Raw genomic sequence first — 20,395 nt, 5'->3', positions numbered from 1 at the left:
CTCAATACCCTTCATTATATCTTTGATATTTTCCTCCTCTGACACTGATGCGTTCAACCATATGCAAAGTTTAGCAATGTCGTGAATATAGCTCGTGAAATTCTCCCCGACCTCTTGGGAGCGTGTACGCAAATGTTGTTCTGCACGAAGCTTTCCTACTTCTGGCCGAAAATTGGGCTAAACTGGCAATCTCAGCAGCACCGAAGAGCGTCGTTTCGACTGAAGCCTTTACACAGCATATATCATTGTCATGCTCGAATTCCCCGTAGCGTGTACATAAACCAGCCTCACTACACATCATCACGAAAAGTTCATGAGCATGAGATAAGAGATTACAAATTTATTGCATCGGCCTTTATTAGCTCTTTTTCCCCAAGAACCATCATTCAGTGGAACCCACTTCCTTCTTCAGTTGTAGGAATTTCTTGTCCTAAGCAGTTCTTTCCTGCAATAAAGTGATAGAATCTTTTAATCCTTACGGCTTGATAAATATCACGTGTACGTCTAACAATCATCATGACATATGAACAACCCCAGTTGCAAACGACATTCTTTTCTTTTAATGCCTCTTTTTTCACCTTCTTGTGGACTATCTTAATCACCATATTTTTTGTTCTTTTGGCAAGTTATTGTTCGCGTTGTTCTTTTCCTTTCCATTATGAGTCTTTTTAATCATTGTGCTTTATGTACTTTTTGCTCACATGTGACATCTGCAACGTGCTTGCGTCCGAAGTGGCTGCGTGCAACGGGGCTGCGTGCTTTTGTGCCGGCGTATAATAATATGTGTTTCATTCGCACGAATTTTTGCAAACCTGCAATTTTATGTTTTTTCTTCTACTGGACTCCCCCCCCCCCCCCCCCCCCCCCCGGTAATGCCTGAATGGGTGCTGTAGGTACTAACCAAATGAAAGTAAATAACTAAAGCTGGTCTGGAAGACCAACTATGAAGTGAGTTGAAATCATAGTTTCCGAACTTCCGTGAGATAGAATGCGACAGTTTTCAACTTGGCGACATCGTCCCACTGGTTATAGGCACTCACTTACTCATAAGAGGAGATTTAATCTTCAATGCCTTTGTCATCTGTACCGGAGAAGATAGGGGGATGTCTCTGACGCACGGCACCGACACAAACCAGGGTGGACAGCGACCTTGGTGGAGTTCGAGCACTGCCTGCGTCGTCGGGCATGATGGGGGGTAGAGTGCGGCTACGAAGTACCGGGGTGGCCAAAACCCAGCACGTCTACCACTTGCTAAGAACTTTTTTTAGCTTCGGACGTAGGCGAAAGGATAGCAGTCAAAAGTGTTCCACCAAGGACAGCACCAACGAGCTCGTACCTGTGGCGATGCTGCTGAGGCGCAGGCTACTCTTGTTTGTTACTTTATAAATATGTGAATAGAAAGCTTCCAATTCCTCTGCTATACACTAATTAGGTTTCTCATGCATCTTCACACATGGAGATGGGGTGTCTTATCCTTGCTGAAGCCAGCAACCGAAAACTAAAGCTCATAAGACCACTGCCAATAATCGTGGCAGGCAAAGCTCGGAGCAGCGTACTTGGAAGACCAGTGCAAGCTGGCGAACCAGGCCAGGGAAGCAGCAAATGTCAATGTCTACTTGGACTAAGTAGGCCGCCCGCCTTCGGTGAAGAAAAACTTTCTCACCGATACGGATTATTAAACATTTGTTCTCTCTCTCTCCTCTCTCTCTTCTATCCTCAACTCGCTTTGCGAATTAAATAACGTTCTCTTAAGCCCAGGACTATGGCAAGTGTACTGCTGCCTTGCGATTTGTATAATTTTGTTCCTCCTTGCCTGTGGGTATAAAGAAGGGATCCTCTCAAATATTCAAAAAGGCTTTGTGCTCAATCTCGTTAGCTTCATAAACACTTCCATATATTCACAAGTGCTCACACACACACACACACACATATATATATATATATATATATATATATATAGATATATATATATATATATATATATATATATATATATATATATAGATATAGATACCTGATCTCAACATTTCTTGTACATCAAATTTCAGAGTTTACCACTGCTTAACGAAATGTTGCTGTCTGATGAATGCCCTTAAAGGCGGCATCACCCTCCGTATTACAAATTTCAGACCTCCTTCTGTGGTTATTACGTCGTATACAATGTGTTACATGCACTTCGATAATAACTCTTGAAAATCTCCAATATTTGGCCGGCTTGGGGTCATTGTATATATCTTAGACTACAGACTAGATATCTGCATCAGTGACAGTGAACAGTACGTTTTCTTTTAGCCGTATGAGAATACACACATGTAATTCATCTCATAACATGACAAGCCCCCATGTACATTACTCCGAGAGGTATTGCAAAATGCCTTCACTTAAAATGAAACCTTGAATAAGCATCTTGATCTGCTTTTTGCTCGTAACAAAATGTTTGTTTTTCCAATAGAGCATTTTAACTGTCAATTTCTATACGCCTTCAGTTTTTTTAAGAACGTGCATGTTTCCTGGAAGAGAAACGTCTCTTTTCATGTTTTATACTTTTGTTGACTTTTTGGGATCTTACTAAAGTTGTTAGGATGGAAAGTTGGGCGTCTTTGCAGAGCATGATCTGAAGTGAAAGGCTCGGAAATGATGATGCATAAAAAGAGAACACGCAAAGGGCGCCACTTTTCTCGTTGCCTTTGTCCGTCATCGTATTCGAACCTTTCACTTCATAAAATTACAGTCGTTTTCCTCAGTAATTCTTTTCACCACGCATCATTCAATGCAAACAATTGTGCTTTTCTTTGTGTTCTAAATGAAATTTTTACTGCTATGAGTCCTCTTCTTTTATGATAATGCACTTGAGAGTATCCCGCAAGTTTCATTATTAGGGCATATAGCATAAACATACTTCAGAACCGCAGTTTAGAAATTCGTTTATAATAAATATAAAAATTAATTTGTAATTGTTCACATCTAAGAGAAATGGGAGCATGATGTTTCGAAATCTTTCTTTTCACAAAACATAACCGAACCCTTTCTGGTTCAGTGATTATCATGAGACACTAAAGCACAATGTAATAAAAGCGTGATGCATCTTCCTTTGTCAAATACACATCCAAGCCATTGTTTTGAGGCCCTAGCAAGGTTTCAATGAAACGAGGTCTATAAAATAGATTGATCGTGCTCGCACGAATTGACCATTCGCTTACGTTCTACCCGGCAACACAGGCTTGACGTGGACAATGAGGAGGATCTGCTGCATTCTTTTCCTTTTACTGACATATTTCGCATCGGTAAGGGGGAGAGTTACTACCCCAGTTTTAATATTATTGTACATATTACCAAAAGCAGCGAACTCGAAGTCATCAAGTTTAGGTTTTATTTATAGCTAGCCTATGTTTCAAGCTTACATTCCCACCGTATAAAAATTGAGACCTAGCTCGAGTCACTGGGTAATGACATACGAATTGCATTACAAGAGCGTCGTAAAATGTTTTTTCCACCAAGAGTGTTTATCTTGTGCATCGTGCATTCTCGTCTGACTACACTGCAACGTCAGAACTGGTTCCCCCAAAGTACAGAGACTATCATACCTAACGCGCGATTAACCCATGCATAGAAAGATTGCTGCATCTGTGTGACAGATAGAGAACATCTGTATCTTGATAATCTACGACCACTGCTGTGCACCGACTTTATGTACTGCCTATAGGCGTCAAATTGAAATAGGTACAATACATCTATTCAAAATATATGTGGCTCTGCTTGATTGTGGATGTTGCACAGAGCGTCACGTATTCTTAATTGTTGTGACCTAAAGGGTCAGGCAGTGTTCCTTGAAAAACTTTACTTAGTCGCCGCGTTAAGCGCAGTTTTAAACCAAGGAAATAATGCAAACATGATTGAGACAATGGCAAGACAAGTTGCTCTGCTGCATTGCACTGCGGAACTTGAGCCAGGTTGCTGCACTGGTTCTCCAAACTAGAGACATTTATATGCCTTTCTGAAATGCTCACGCTGTAGACTTTTACATATGAACTATTGTCAGAGTTTGGTTATGCAACAAATTTGGCTTTGAAGGTAACTGTATTGTTCCTAACAGTTTCCGTACAGCTGAGGCATACAAAACCACTGAATAAGCGAGTACGCTGCTCCTCAACACGTGTATAAATCCACGATGTCGGCATGCAGCCTAATATAATCTGAAGTCTAACACTGTAGGCCATCTTAAACGTTTTTGCGCAAACAGGGACGAAGAATAAGAGCAACACTAGGACGAGCACTTTTTCTTGTGCGCTCGTCCTTGTGTTGCTCCTATTCTTCGTCCCCTTTTGTTTGCGCACAAAAAGTTTAAGATGACTCTGTTCCAACTAGGCCGACTCGCAGTTATACTGTAGGCCATTTCTTTTTCAACGGTGCAAAGAAAGCGCAAAAGTGAGAGCACGAAACAGGCGGATTTTCAATAAGTTGTTGCGACGAGCAACAATTCTCGGGAAGTGCATAAAAGCAAAACATTTCTATCAATAAAGTATACTTTAACCTGCTTTCAAAGAATAGCACTAACCCATTTGACGAGATAACAAAGGATAACTTGCACTCGCAATATATTTGGGCACGAGTCTGCACTTTTCTATTGGTACTCGCCCGTTTTTTTTATCTCAGCTGAAATTCTAAGACAACATAAAATAACTTACCAAACCACTTACGGGCCTCTTTTAGAAGTCGTCTATCAATGAAACGTGACATTTTTCTGATGGAGGTGCGGGGTAATCTCGACCCAAGCAACACAACCCTCCTAAAAAAAGGAATGCTAGACCGATACCGGAGCTCACGCCAATACACCGCGTCAGCCGGAGAATCCTGGGATTCGCCCCTGAGTTTGAGCCTTTACTTGCAAGGACAACGACAACGACGGCAGGTATGAATGCTACAATCCTGCTTATTGCACGCTGCAAGAAACCGCGCGTACCAGGTCCCTTCCATGGCAACCTTCTTGAAGACGTAGAAGACTGGCTGGCGGACTTCGAGCGCGTAGCAGAGTTCAGTGGATGGGACGATGAATCCAAGCTCTCAAACGACTTCTGCCTTTTTGATATTGCTCGCACGTTCTTCCAGAACAGTGAACGTATTCTGACATCATGGCGTCAGTTCTGTCGCAGCGTCTTGGACACCTACACCAGCTCCGATCGCCGGTGACGAGCAGAATGCGCCCTGTAATATTGCATTCAGAAACGCAGTGAGAGTGTGGCTATGTACCTGGAATACATGGTGCATCTCTTCAGGAGAGCTGACCCTACCATGTCTGAAGACAAAACGCTGCCTCACTTGATGCGAGGCGTGAAAGAGCAGCTTCTTGGTGTACTCGTTCGCAGCGCACACAAAACGGTTGCAGAGCTTCCAACTGAAGCCGTCACCACGGAGGAGGCCCTGCACGAGGCCTTGCACCAGTACCATCGGCAAGTGAATCTCTCCACTGCTACAAGTGGAGTAGGAGCTCTTACGACTGATGTCAAGTCGCACACGTGCAATCATGTACAAATTCAAAATTGTACATTTCGGATCAGTTCCCTTGTTCTCCGAGAATGCTCCCATGAATTGATACTTGGAATCGACTTTCTTCGAGAGCATGGTGCCATCATCGACGTCCACCCACGCTGTAAATCGTTGTCTTCAAAGAAAGCGACGACACGCAACGCCTGCCGCCGTCGAGCCACTCTTAGAAATTCTGACGACAGCGCCAAGATACCAGCTCGCTAGTGTAATAATTCCGGTAACATCCGAGGGCACGTGCGAACGCGAAGTACTCGCAGAGTGCAACGCCTTCCTTCTACTTACCCTCACAGTTAGCGTGGCTTGGGGAATCATTGACATTAGGGATGGCAAAGCTGACGCTTTGATCACCAACTTCATAAATTAACACCGACACCTCTTTCGTGGCACATTCCTAGCTTACCTGAACCCTTGGGAGACGTCCGTGAGCGTTTCGCTTGTGAAGAAAGCGGAAGGGATGAACAAATTGTTACAAATATCGACATTAACAACGAGCTGTCCGAGAAATATAAGGAGGCACTGCGAGGACTGTTGTGTGAATTCAAGGAATGCTTCACTCAATCGTCTAAAGTCAGTGAGACTCCAGTCACGCAGCACGGGATAATTACTTACGACTATGCGCGTGCTATTCACCAGCAGCCGTATCGTCTTCCCCCGAAAGAACGCGAAGAAATTCAACAACAAGTCAAGGAGATGATTGACGACGGCGTCAGCGAACCTTCGAACAGTCCGTGGTCGTCACCGGTTGTCCTGCTAAAGAAGGATGGCACTTCCTGGTTCTGTGTTGATTATAAGAAACTCAACAATATCGCAAGGATACGGCGCATAGATTACTCGCTCGACCGGATACGGCGAGCCAAGTATTTTCCCTTCCTTGACTTGAAAAGTGGGTACTGGCAAGTGAGCAAGTGGCAGAGTGAGAAAGCAGCCTTTGTCATCGCGAATGTTCTTTACAAGTTCTGAGTACTTCCGTTCGGTTGTGCTCTGCTCTGGCAACTTTCCAATGACTGATGGGCACTGTGCTAGCCGACCTATGTGGCAAACCTATCTCGTCTACCTGGATGATGTGGTCATATATAGCCTCAGAAATGTCACTGCGGTTATGAAGAACTGAAGTTCGTCGAGCATGTCGTAAGCGCGGAAGGCATCCGTCCCGATCCCAAGAAAACTTTCACTGTAGCTGCTGTCGCGACCCCTACCGACAAGAAAAGCGTTCGACGTTTTCTGGGATTGTGCGCAAACTATCGGCGTTGTTACGCAGTTTTTCTGAAATTGCCAAACCACTTACTCATCGCACTAGAGATGATACGCCATTCATCTGGAAGTTCCACCAGGATGCGACTTTCACTGAATTTCGACACTGCCTGGCATCGTCCCCTGTTCATGGGCATTTTGATCAGGAAGCCGAAACGCCAATTCATGCTGACGCCACTTACGTCGAACTGGGTGCGGTGATCGTACAGCGGCAGCAGAACAGCGAAAGCGTCATAGCTTACGCCAGTCACACCCTATCGTGACCTGATTACAATTACACAACCACAGATAAAGAGTGTCTTGCCGTCATATCTGCACTTGTAAAGTTCCCACCTTATTTCTATGGTCGTCCATTCCGGTCATGACGGAGCATCGCTCCTTACGCTAGCAGGCAAGCCTAAGAGACCCTTCTGGATGACTGCCACGGAGGAGCTTGCGCCTGCAGGAATACGGCATGACCATCGTGTACAAGTCATGCCGCACATAGGAAGATGCCGACACATTGTTGCGCACGCCTGTAGAACCTGCCTATCAAGACACCGAAGTTGGCAGTGCTTTTCTCTGTGCCATAAGCGAGGCAGACGTATCCACACAGCAGTCAGCAGACTTTGAATTGCGACTTATAACTGAACACCTAGAAGGCCGCAACGTAAGTCTGTCCCGATAAATTTATCGCGGATCGTCGTCCTTTTGTTTTCTTCAAGGAATCTTCATACAATATGAATTCTGCTGCCAAGAAAACCTATCTTTTAGTCGTACCAGCAGAGCTTCGTGACGAAGTCCTGTTTGCATGCCACGATGAGCCTGAGTCCTGCCACTTGGGTTTCAAACGAACCCTTGCTAGGGTACGGAAATCGTACTACTGGCAAAAGGTCACGCCTTGTGTTAAAAGATACGTACAAGCCTGCAATGAATGTCAGCGCGACTTCAGTCACCCAATCTGAAACCTGCGAAATTGCGGAATCCTATCAAGCCGCCTCGAGGCCCTTCGATCAAGTCGGTAATAACCTTCCTGGGCCCGTTTGCGTTGTTTATTTCCGGAAACAAGTGGATCATCATCGCCACAGATTGTTTAGCCCGCTATGCGGAAACAGAAGCTCTTCCTAAAGGTACAGCTACTGAGGTTGCACAGTTTTTTGTACAGAACGTCGTACTAGGTCATGGCGCTCCAACATCCGTCATCACAGGTCCAGGGGCCGCGTTAACAGTAAGACTGCTTGACGAAGTTTGTCAACGGAGTTACACCACTAACCGAAAGACGACTGCCTCTCATCCGCAAGCAAATGGCGTCACCGGAAGGCTTAACAAAACGATGAGCGACATGCTGTCGTTGTACATAGACGTGCAGCCCAAGACGTGGGACGAGGTACTGCCGAACAACAAATTTCCGTACAATACGGCTACGCAAGAGACCACACGCTTCAAGCCGTTTTTATTTCTTTACGGTTGTGAAGTTCAGACGATGTTAGAAGGCGTGCTACCATGTGACGATTCTGACAGTCTTGATGAAGACACCGATAGTTTTGTGCAGCGTGCCGAGGAAGCACGCCAACTGGCTCGCGTGAGCATCAGGAAACAACAGTGTATTGACGCGCGAGACTACAACCTCCGCCGCCGACAAGTTGACAACCAAACGTGTGACCAAGCGTTAGTTCGGGCCCCTTCCATCCGTAAAGATCTTTCGGAAAAACTGCTCAGTCCGTATTTCGGCCCTTACCAAGTGCTTTGGCGAGTGAGTGTCCTCAAGTATGAAGTTCTTCTGGATGGCGCCCAGCCAGCATGCCGCCGACAACTGCGGCCATAGATTGTGCACGACGTGCGGTTAAAACACTATCGCACAACCATAATAGTCATGGTATTCGGACCACTGCGTTTGTCCTGGGACAAGTCTTTCTGCCCGTCAACGATTTATTTAGCATCGAGTCGATGCTCTTCTTGGAGGAGGGGTAATGCTACGTGCTTGGGCCACTTGCTCCCAGAAGAAGACTGGGAGCAAGATAGAGGGCTGGCTCACGAGGTCCTGCCTTGGTCTTTTGTCGGTGCTGCGCAGCCGCTTCGACAACTCGTACTTTAACTGCCCCTTTTAGAAGTCCTCGATCAGTTAAACACGACAATATTAAATGGAACCACGCCGGAGTGGACCAAAAGAATATTGTGTCGCTAAACTACAGTGTGCAGGTAACACCTGTGTGGCACCCTTACTATGTTTCTGCCATGGTCAAGCCAAAGAAGCGCAAGATGAATTAATTTTTGTACCAAGGATAAAGTTGTGCTGTGTAACCAAACGCCAATTCACAGAGGAACAACAAATTGACGCAGTGTTGATGTCCAAGGTTGCTAAAATTAGAAGAAGGTTTAGGTCACCAAAAGGCCACTGCAACTCGTTCCTTGAAGAAAGGTGCACTTCCCTACTCGCAGTACTCTCGCAGTAGGGCGTTTAACCAGCTTTTCGTGCCCAAAATGTCTAGAAGGCATTCTTGACAAATGTTCACTGGCCAGATAGGCATGGACAAGTGAAACGTTTTGTAAAGTCCTGCGATTGGTTCCAGCGAGCAACAGCAAAGGCGAAGTTGGTTTTGTGCCTCTGGGCAACATGGCTCTCACACGTGCGCCTTTTGAGCGTGTTGTGGTCGATTTCATAGGCCTATTCTCACCAGACTCAGGCCATGGCTACCCTCACATTCTCACTCTTATGGACTCTGCCGGCCGAATTGCGCCTGCCATTTGCCTGGCTGCACTTGATGCTGTGCACGTGCCAGAAGGAATGATTGAGATTTTTTCTCGCATTTGTCTACCAAAAGAGATCGTAAGTTAACAAGTAACAAATCTGCCAGCAGAGCTCATGGAAGAGGTGGGCCGTCTACTAGCCATCAGGTTTTGTTGAACAACTCCGTATCATGCTATGGCGAATGGGCTTGTTGAGAAGATTAACGTCACCCTGAAGACCATGCTGAACAGCATGTGCAAAGAATAACCTCAATTCTGGGACAAGTACTTAAGCCTACTGCTCTTCGCCTACAGATAGATGCCGCAAGCCAGCCTGGGGTCCTCACACATTCAGTTGATTTATTGTCGCAACGTGCGAGGACCACTGACGGTGCTCAACGAATCGTGCACCAATGAAAGTCTCGACGTCAAAACTCGCGCAACTTATACCTATCTTCTCAATCTCCAAAACCACCTTGAAAAGGCATGCCATGATGAGTCAGAGAGGGCACGGACAAAAAAAACCTACTTTCACCAGAAGAGTCGTCCTCGCAAGTTAACTGTCAGCAATGAAGAACTGCTACTGCCGACTAACTCCAACAAATTGCTGAAGCAATGGAAAGGTCCTTTGAAGCCATCAAGGAGAACAATGTGGTTGACTACGTTTTAAACATAGGTGGAAAAAGAAAAATATTCCACGTGAATATGCCACTGAAATATGAGGAACACGAACCTTTACCAGTGCAGCATGTCTCTGTCAAAACTGAAATTGACCAAGACCCTTCGAAAGCCAATGAGGAGCCCTCTACCCATGATACCTCACACGATATTCCCTTTTCTAGTCTCTTCTGTAGACAGATGGTGGCTGGTGTGAAGTTCTCTACAAAACTAAGTGTCGAACAGCGTTCAGAGGTGTTCAACTTGTTTACAGAATTTGATATTATGCTTTGCGACTTACCCGGAAAGACTGAACTCGTGCGCGCGCAACGCTTGACCTCTGATAAGCCAATTGATTTTCCGCAGTATCCTATATCACTAGCTTTACGTGAAAGCACCGAGAAGGAAGAGCAAGAAATGCTCAACTTGGGTTTCCTTGAAAAGTCGCAGTCTTATGACGCTCCCATCGTAGTTGTAAAGAAACTTGACAACATGATCCGTTTATGTTTTGACTTCAGGGAGCCAATAAGATATTCACTGCAGACAGTGAGCCCGTACCGCGGTTTGACGTGGTTCTTGTGCTTGCTGGCCAGTGCATTTTTTTCTCAAAATTCTATTTTACTGAAGGTCATTGGCATGTGCCTTTGTCTGTGGACGGCCGTGAAAAAACAGCATAAAGAGTATATATTATCTGTATCAATTTTTGATATTTGCCATTTGGGATAAAGACAGCTCTGGCTGTTTTTGCACGCCTCATGCGAATCGTCCTTGGTGACCTAGAAAGATTTTACCACTGTTTAGAACTTATAGTCATTGCTACGAATACAAGGCACGAGCATTTGGTCACCCTATGGCGTGGGTTTGACTGAATTCGTCGGGCCAAATTACCTATCAAACCCAGTCGGCGTGAAATAGGAGAGGAAATATCTCTTTTCTGGGCCATCGAATTGGAGACGATAAAGTTGAGCCTCTTCTAAAGGCTAGACAAGATTCTCGCAGTCCAATGATCAAAGACGGAAAAAGCCCTCCAATATCTCCTGGGTATCACCAGCTACTACAGGAAAATCATTCCCAAGAATGCCGAGATCACCAAACCTTGACAGACCTCACTCGAAAGTGACAGAACAACATTCTCACGTGGGGACCAGACGTAGCGCAAGCTTACACCATTCTGAAGAGTAAGCTTGGCACCTCTCCCATCCTACAAACACGCCACATGACATAGAAATTTGTCCTAGGCGCCGATGCCTCAAGCAAGAGGGTCGGAACCGTATTGCTACACCTAGGTAACGATCAGGTCTTACATACTGTTGCCTGCGCTAGCCGCATCCTGCTGCGTCGACATACACGGTATTTCACTGTTGAAGTTGAATGTTTGACACTGGTATGGGTGCTTCAAAAATTTAATTTGTATTTCTACAGCATACATTTCCTCATGCGATCTCATCATCAAGCTTTGCAGTATTTGCAGTACGCCAAATACCTCAACAACAGAGTTTTGCGATGGAGCTTACTTTTCAAGAGCATTCATTTGCCGTTGATTACATCAATGGGTCGGTTAATGTTGGAGCAGCTATGTTTAAATGGTTCAACTCCCATGTGTATGGTGAAGCTTGAAAGAGAAGAAGCCATTTTCAGACCTTACATTTAAAACATTAGTTGCGTATATGCACCTGAAAATTTACAAGCAATGAAGTCTTTTTCATTGTGGACAGTCGCGCAACAGTTTGGCGCTTGTTCTCCGCCTTTTCTTACCCTTTAGAAAAGTTGTGAACTTCCTTAGGCTTTCCATGGACAGAACGAGCGAAAAAATGTCATCGCGCAGAAAACATTTTTACGAAGCTATTGATCACTTCTTGATTAAAAAGAAAAAAACTAAAGCGAAATTCGAGAAGAGTTCCATTGCGAAGAAAAAGTGGGACATATACGTCCCGCTGTGCAGTTGGGCCGCGTTGATCAAGTGGGGCTTATATTTTTGCTGTCCACGTGAAGGTTTCACATTTTCTTGCAAAATGATGCGAAGCAACTTGCACACAGCGCGAAATCGCCCACATTGCAGACGTACTTCGTGCGGACTTCATCTTTGCTATTTCAACACCAGTGGCTCTGCTGCCACGTGCCTGTCAAGTTTGGGTGGCAAGTGTTTCCGGAGAACCGATGCTCATCCGCAACAACAGTCACCATGCGATAGTGTCTCTTGCCTTGCTTATTCTTGAAGGCAGTGATGATCGCCCGAGGGATACGGAAGCTCGTTTGTGTGCTGAGTTGTCTGCCAAGCTTCAGGCGGAAGTGAAGGTATTGCACTTGCTCATTCGAGTTTGCTTGTATGAAAGCAGTAACAATCGCTGCGTCAATAATGAAGTAGAAAATTCTACTACACCATCGCTTGCACTGCTTGTGTGCACCGTAAGCATTCCTCTTTTGGTCGAACATGTCAAGCCCGCCCATCCAAGCATTATGATATTTGACCACCTGAGGTCACTTTAGCTTTCTTTTTGCCATTCCGCAGCGTCTTTTGAATATCGACGTGACATTCTGTTTAGAGATATATCGGCATTAGGTGGACATTCTTTGTGTCCTTCCACTAGTAGACATTGAGGTCCCGCTTTATTTGCCAGAAGTATGATCCCCTGTCTATCTGGTTGTTGGTTTTCACCTCAGGCGAAATGCATTCCTTTTTTTTGTACGAAAAGCTCGCAGGCAAACATGAATATGTCCCGGAATTATTGCACGAGTAAACTCGTGCGATAATTCACTAAATAAACAACTAAAACCCGGCGGACACGGCAGGCTAGTGTGTGAGCAACATGTATTTTGATGCGCGGCACAGTGGTTTTCGGGACGTTTTCCCGTCGTAAAGTTGAAACTTGCGTACGTAGCCAGTTTTGGAATCTGTCACAAACCATACGTTGTGGCATCTCTTTATCTTTGGCTTCATAGGCATGCATTCTTTCATGCTTAGCCATCCTTTGAATAAACATGTCAGTAATCGATCGGGTTGTCGATAAATGCGCAGAGTTCAATGGCATCTCTATATTGTTTTCATAGACCACGAAAACGCATTTGATTCGGTAGAGATACCAACAGTCATACATGCATTGCGTAATCAAGGAGTGCAGAACGCTGACGTAAATAGCTTGGAATATATCTACAGAGGTTCTACAGCTACCTTGATTCTACACAGGAAAAGCAGGAAGATGCAGAAGAGGCAGGAAAAGAAAGGGGTCATGCAGGGAGACACAATCTCTCCAATGCTATTCATTGTGTGCTTGGACGAAGGTTTCAAGCTAATAAATTGGAAAGGCTTCGGAGTAAGGATCGATATTGAATATCTCAGCAGCCTTCAGTTTGCCGATGACATTTTTCCATTCAGCAACAATGCATACGAGTTACAACAAATGAATGAGGACCTTAACAGAGAGTGTGAGCCGGGTTGAAAATTACCATGCAGAAGACAAAGATAACGATGAATAGCTGGGCAAAGGAACAAGAGTTCAGGATGACCAGTCAGCCTCTAGAGTCTGTGAAGTAGTACGTTTACCTAGGCCAATTATTCACTGGGAACCCTGATAATAAGAAGGAAATTCATCGAGAAATAGAAATGGGTTGGATCGCATACGGCAGACATTGCCAGCTCCTGACTGGAAACTTACCATAATCATTGAAAAGAAATGCGCACAATCACTGCATTTTGCCAGTGCTGACATATGGGGCAGAGATTGGGAGACTAACAGAGAAGCTTAAGAGCAAGTTGAGGACGAGGCAAAGAGCGATGGAACGAAGATTGCTAGGCATAACTTTAAGAGCCAGAAAAGAGCAGTATGGGTCAGAGAGCAAACGGATATAGACGGTATTCTAATTCAGATCAAGAGAAAGAAATGGAGCGAGGAAGGTCATGAAATGTGCTGGTTACATAACCGTTGGACCATTATGGTTACAGAATGCGCACCAAAAGAAGGCAAACGCAGTCGAGAACGTCAGACGACTAGGTGAAGCGATGAAATAAGGAAATTCTTGGGAACAAGTTGGAGTCGGTTGGCACAGGACAGGGGTAATTGGAGATCACAGGGAGAGAGGCCTTCGTCCTGCAGCGGACATAAAAGAGACTGCTGCTGATGATGATATATAAATTCTGAATTTCGTGTGTACTGGCGTGTCGATTGCATTCCTTGCTGAGTGGTCCTGGGCCCAACCCTCTCTTATTACATCAAGGACACCATGTCGCCGCGCCGGCTTGCCTGAATATCTGCTGCCGTGTTCCACTGGGCCCTACACGATATTGCGAGAGCTTGGTGACGTGAACTATAAGATTGCATCGTTGGACCGGCAAGAGGATCGTGGTTCGAATCCAGGTGCCATGCAATTTTCCACCGGATTAAAAAAAATCCGCGTGTTGATAGAATTGCATAAACAGGCCTAGAGTATGGCCTGATCCCGGTGACCAGAGCCAGTAACGCACTCCCTCACCAGAGCAGGATTGGCCACCCTGGCGCAGTACTTGGCCTAAACCTCCTGTATGAAGGGAACAATCAAACCCCTGCCCTCTGTCCCCAGCAGCTGCGAAGAATCTGTCCACGGTGGCAGTCAGACCTGCGACGCAGCAGATGGTGCTAACTATCCCTGGTTCCGGACAGACCGCCATTGGAATCTGAACCTGGGAACGTTTAACGCGAGAACGTTGTCTAGTGAGGCGAGTATAACAGTGCTATTGGAGGAATTAGAGGGCAGTAAATGGGATATAATAAGGCTCAGTGAATTTAGGAGGACAAAAGAAACACATACAGTGCTAAATAGCGCGCACGCCCTGTGCTACCGCGGCTTAGCGAGGAGACGAGAACTAAGATTCGGATCCCTGATTAATAAGGATATAGCTGGTAAGATACAGTAATTCTATAGCATTAACGAGAGGGTGACAAGTCTGGTTGTGAAACTTAATAAGAGGCACGAATTGAAGGTCGTACAAGTCTAAGCCCCTACATACAGTCATGATGACCATGAACTCGAAAGATTCTACGAAGACGTGCAATCGGCGATGGGTAAATTCAAGACAAAATACACTATACTGATGTGCGACTTCAATGCCAGGGTAGGAAAGAAGCAGGTTGGACACAAGTCACTGGGGTAATATGACATAGGCACTTGGAATAGCGGGTGAGGGCTATTAGTAGACTTTGCGGAAGGAATAATAAGCGGGTAATGAATACCTTCTTCCGGAAGCGAGATAGTCGAAAGTGGATGTGGAGGAGCCCAAATGGCGAGACTAGAAATGAAATAGACTTTATACTTGCGCTAAGCCTGGCATCATATAAGGTGTGGATGTGCTCGGCAAGGTGCGCTGCAGTGACCATAGGATGGTAAGAACTCGAATTACCTTAGACCTGAGGAGGGAAAGGAAGAAACTGGTACATAAGAAGTATATCAATGATTTAGCGGTAAAAGGGAAAATAGAGAAATCTGACATCAATGTACAGAAGAGGTATTCGGCTTTAACTCAGGAAGAGGACCTTAGTGCCGAAGCAATGAACGACAACCTGTGGGCATCAGTAAGGAGTGTGGAATAAATGTCGGTGGTAACTCCGTTAGACAGGCTACCAGTCAGCTATCACAGAGAGAAAAGATCCGATCAAGAAACGCTAATGTATGGAAGCCTCTAACCATACAGCTAGAATAGAACTGGAAGAACATTCGAAGTTAATCTACAAGCGTAATACATCTGATATAAGGAAGAATAATATAGATAGAATTGAATATGCTCTCAGGAACGGAGGAAACCGAAAAGCAGTGAAGAAGAAACTAGGAATTGGCAAGAATCAGATGTATGCTTGGAGAGAAAAAGCCGGCAATATCATTACTACCATGAATGAGATAGTTCAAGTGGCTGAGGAGTTCAATAGAGATTTATACACTACCAGTGGCACCACGACAATGGAAGACAGAATAGTCTAGAGGAATTCGAAATCCCACGAGTAACGTCGGAAGAAGTAAAGCAAGCTTTGGGAGGTATGCAAAGGGGGAAGGCAGCTGGGGAGAATCAGGTAACAGCAGATTTGTTGAAGGATGGTGGGCAGATTGTTCCAGAAATTATGGCCACCCTGTATACGCAATGTCTCATGACTTTGAGCGTACCGGAATCTTGGAAGAACGCTAACATGTTCCTAATCTGTAAGACAGGGGACGCCAAAGGCTTGAAAAGTTATAGACCGATCAGCTTACTGTCCATTGCCTACAAATTATTTACTAAGGTAATCGCAAATAGAATCAGGAACACCTTAGACTTCCGTCAAGCAAAGGAGCAGGCAGGATTCCGTAAAGGCTACTCAACAATAGACCACATTCACACTATCAATCAGGTGATAGAGAAAAGTGAGGAATATAACCAGCCCCTATATATAGCTTTCATGGATTACGAGAAAGCGCTTGATTCTGCCTAACCCATAGCTGTCATGGAGGCATTACGGAATCGGGGTGTAGAGGAGTCATACGTATAAATACTGAAAGATACCTATAGCGGCTCAATAGCCACCGTAGTCATCCGTAAAGAAAGCAACAAAATCCCAATAAAGGCGTCAGGCAGGGACATATGATCTCTGCAATGTTATTCACAGTGTGTTTACAGGAGGTATTCAGAGACCTGGATTAGGAAGAATTGGGGATAAGAGCTATTGGAGAATACCTTAGTAACTTGCGATTCGCTGTTCATATTGCTTTGCTTAGCAACTCAGGGCATCAATTGCAATGCATGCAGATTGACCTAGAGAGGCAAAGCAGAAGTGTGGGTCTAAAAATTAATCTGCAGAAAACTAAAGTTATGTTTACAGTCTCGGGAAGGGAACAGCAGTTTACGATAGGTAGAGAGGCACTGGAAGTGGTAAGGGAATACATCTACTTAGGGCAGGTAGTGACCGCGGATCCGGTTCATGAGACAGAAATAATCAGAAGAATAAGAATGGGCTGGGGTGCGTTTGGCAGGCATTCTCAGATCATGAACAGCAGGTTGCCATTATCCCTGAAGAGAGAACTGTATAATAGTTGTGTCTTACCAGTGCTCAGCCTACGGGGCAGAAACCTAGAGGCTTACGAAAAGGGTTCTGTTTAAATTGAGGACGACGCAACGAGCTATGGAAAGAATAATGATGGGTGTAACGTTAAGGGATAAGAAAAGAGCAGATTGGGTGAGGGAACAAACGTGAGTTATTGACATCTTAGTTGAAATCAAGAAAAAGAAATGGGCATGGACAGAACATGCAATGAGGAGGGAAGATAACCGATCGTCATTAAGTGTTACGGACTGGATTACAAGGGAAGGGAAGCGTAGCAGGGGGCGGCAGAAAGTTAGGTGCGCGGATGACATTAAGACGTTTGCAGGTATGACATGGCCATAATTAGTGTATGACCGGGGTAGTTTGAGAAGTATGGGAGAGGCCATTGCCTTGCAGTGGGCGTAACCAGGCCGGTGATGATGATGATGATGATGATGATGATGATGAATGAATACCTTTTTACGTCAGCGGAATAGCCAAATGTGAACGTGGAGGAGTCCGAATGGCGAGACTAGAAATGAAATAGACTTTATACTCTGCGCTAACCCTTGCATCATACAAGATGTGGATTTGCTCGGCAAGGTGCGCTGCGGTCACCATAGGTTGGTAAGAAATCGACTTAGGCTAGACTTGATGAGGTAACGGAAGAAACTAGTACGTAAGAAGCCAATCAATGAGTTAGCGGTAAGAGGGAAATTGAGGAATTCCAGATCAAGCTACAGAACAGGTATTCGGCCTTAACTCAGGAAGAGAACCTCAGTGTAGAACATATGAACGACAATCTTATCGGCATCATTAAGGAATGTGCCATAGTAGTTGGTGGTAACTCCGTCAGACAGGATGCCAGTAAACTATCGCATGAGACGAAAGAGCTGATCAAGAAACGCCAATGCACGAAAGCCTCTAACCCTACAGCTAGAATTGAACTGTCAGAATTTTCCAAGTTAATCAACAAGCGTAAGACAGCTGACATAAGGAAGAATATTATATATAGAATTGAACCTGTTCTCAGGAACGGAGGAAGCCTAAAAACAGTGAAGAAGAAACTAGGAATAGGCAAGAAGCAGATGTATGCGTTAAGACACAATGCCGGCAATATCATTACTGCTATGGATAAGATCATTCAAATGGCTGAGGAGTTCTATAGAGATTTATACAGTACCAGTGGCGCCCACGACGAATACGGAAGAGAGAATACTGGAGAGGAATTTGAAATCGTACATGTAACAGCGGAAGAAGTAAAAAAAACCTTGGTAGCTATGCAAAAGGGAAGGCAGCTGGGGAAAATCAGGTAACAGCAGGTTTGTTGAAGGATGGTGGGCAGATTGTTCTTGAAAAACTGGCCACCCTGTACACGCAATGCCTCATGACTCCGAGCGTACCGAAATCCTGGAAGAACGCTAACAGAATCCTAATCCAAAGAAAGGGGACGCCTAAGTCTTGAAAAATTATAGACCGATGAGCTTATATTCCGTTGCCTACAAAGTATTTACTAAGGTAATCGCAAAGAGTATCAGGAATAACTTAGACTTCCGTCAACCAAAGGACCAGGCAGGATTCCGCAAAGGCTATTCAACAATAGGCCATATTCACCTTATCAATCAGGTGATAGATAAATGTGCGGAATATACCCAGCCCTTATATATGGCTTACATTGATTACGAGAAAGCGTTTGGTTCAGTCGAAACCTTAGCTGTCATGGAAACATTACGGAATCAGGGTGTTGAGGAGCCGTATGTAAAAATACTGAAAGATATCTATAGCGGCTCCACAGCCACCGTAGTCCTCCATAAAGAAAGCAACGAAATCCTAATAAAGAAAGACATCAGGCAAGGAGATACGACCTCTCAAATGCTTTTCACAGCGTGTTTACAGGAGGTATTAAGAGACCTGGATTTGGAAGAATTCGGGAATGGAAATAAGTGTTAATGGAGAATACCTTAGTAACTTGCGATGCGCTGATGATATTGTCTTGCTTAATAACTCAGGGACCAACAGCAATGCATGCTCACTCTCCTGGAGAGGCAAAGCCGAAGGGCGTGTCTAAAAATCAATCTGCAGAAAACTAAAACAATGTTTAACAGCCTCGGAAGAGAACAGCAGTTTCCGATAGGTAGCGAGGGACTGGAAGTGCTAAGGGAATACATCTACCTACTGACTGCCTTCCATTTTCTTCCAATGCAAAAAAATATTGTTGGAAGTCAGCGCTGTGTTTGCCGTCTATCGCAGTATTTGTCTTTCGCGCTGTACGTTATTTTGATCATGAATTACCAACTAGATCAAGCAACCACCCTAGTTTACTTAGGACAGGTAGTGATCGCGGATTTGGTCATTAGACTCAAATAATCAGAAGTAAATAGAATGGGCATGGGTGCGTTTGGCAGGCATTCTCAGATCATGAATAGCAGGTTGCCATTATTCTTCAAGAGAAATGTGTATAACACCTGTGTCTTACCAGTAATCACGTACGGGGCAGAAGCCTGGAGGCGTACGAAAAGGATTCTACTGAAATTGAGGATGCCGCAATGAGCTATGAAAAGAAGAATGATAGGTGTACCGTTACGGGATAAGAAAAGAGCAGACTGGGTGAGGGAACAAACTCGAGGTAATGACATCTTAGTTGAAATCAAGAAAAAGAAAGGGGCATGGGCAGGACATGTAATGAGGAGGGAAGATAACCGGTAGTCATTAACGGTTACGCACTGGATTCAAAGTGAAGGGAAGCGTAGCAGGGTGCAGCGGAAAGTTTGGTCAGTGGATGAGATTAAGAAGTCTGCAGGGACAACATGGCCACAATTAGTACATGACCTGGGTAGTTGGAGAAGCATGGGAGAGGTCTTTGCCCTGCAGTGGACGTAACCAGGCTTATGATGATGATGCTGATCATGAGCTCAACGTATGTTGTGCAAGCGTCCCGGCTGAAGCATTACTTTGCCGCGAGTTTAGCTCCCTTATATTTAGCGCCTAGTCTGCACCTTTACTGTCGGGGATTGTGTTACAGCACAACCAACAGGGGCGCCTGTCAGAAGAGGATGATTTGATGTTTGGAGTTGGAATTGGTCTCTAGAGCCATCTTGTCGAACCATAGTTTTCTCGCCTGTATATATTCTTTATTCATAATTTCTTTCGGTTTTCTGCAACGTAATAACATCTCTAAGTGTCCAATGGCACTTGGTGCTATGTGTATGCATCCAGAG

Source organism: Dermacentor andersoni, chromosome 5 (genome assembly GCF_023375885.2).
Source record: "Dermacentor andersoni chromosome 5, qqDerAnde1_hic_scaffold, whole genome shotgun sequence".
Lineage (NCBI taxonomy): Eukaryota > Metazoa > Arthropoda > Arachnida > Ixodida > Ixodidae > Dermacentor > Dermacentor andersoni.
Note: the sequence above shows the minus strand (reverse complement) of the source record.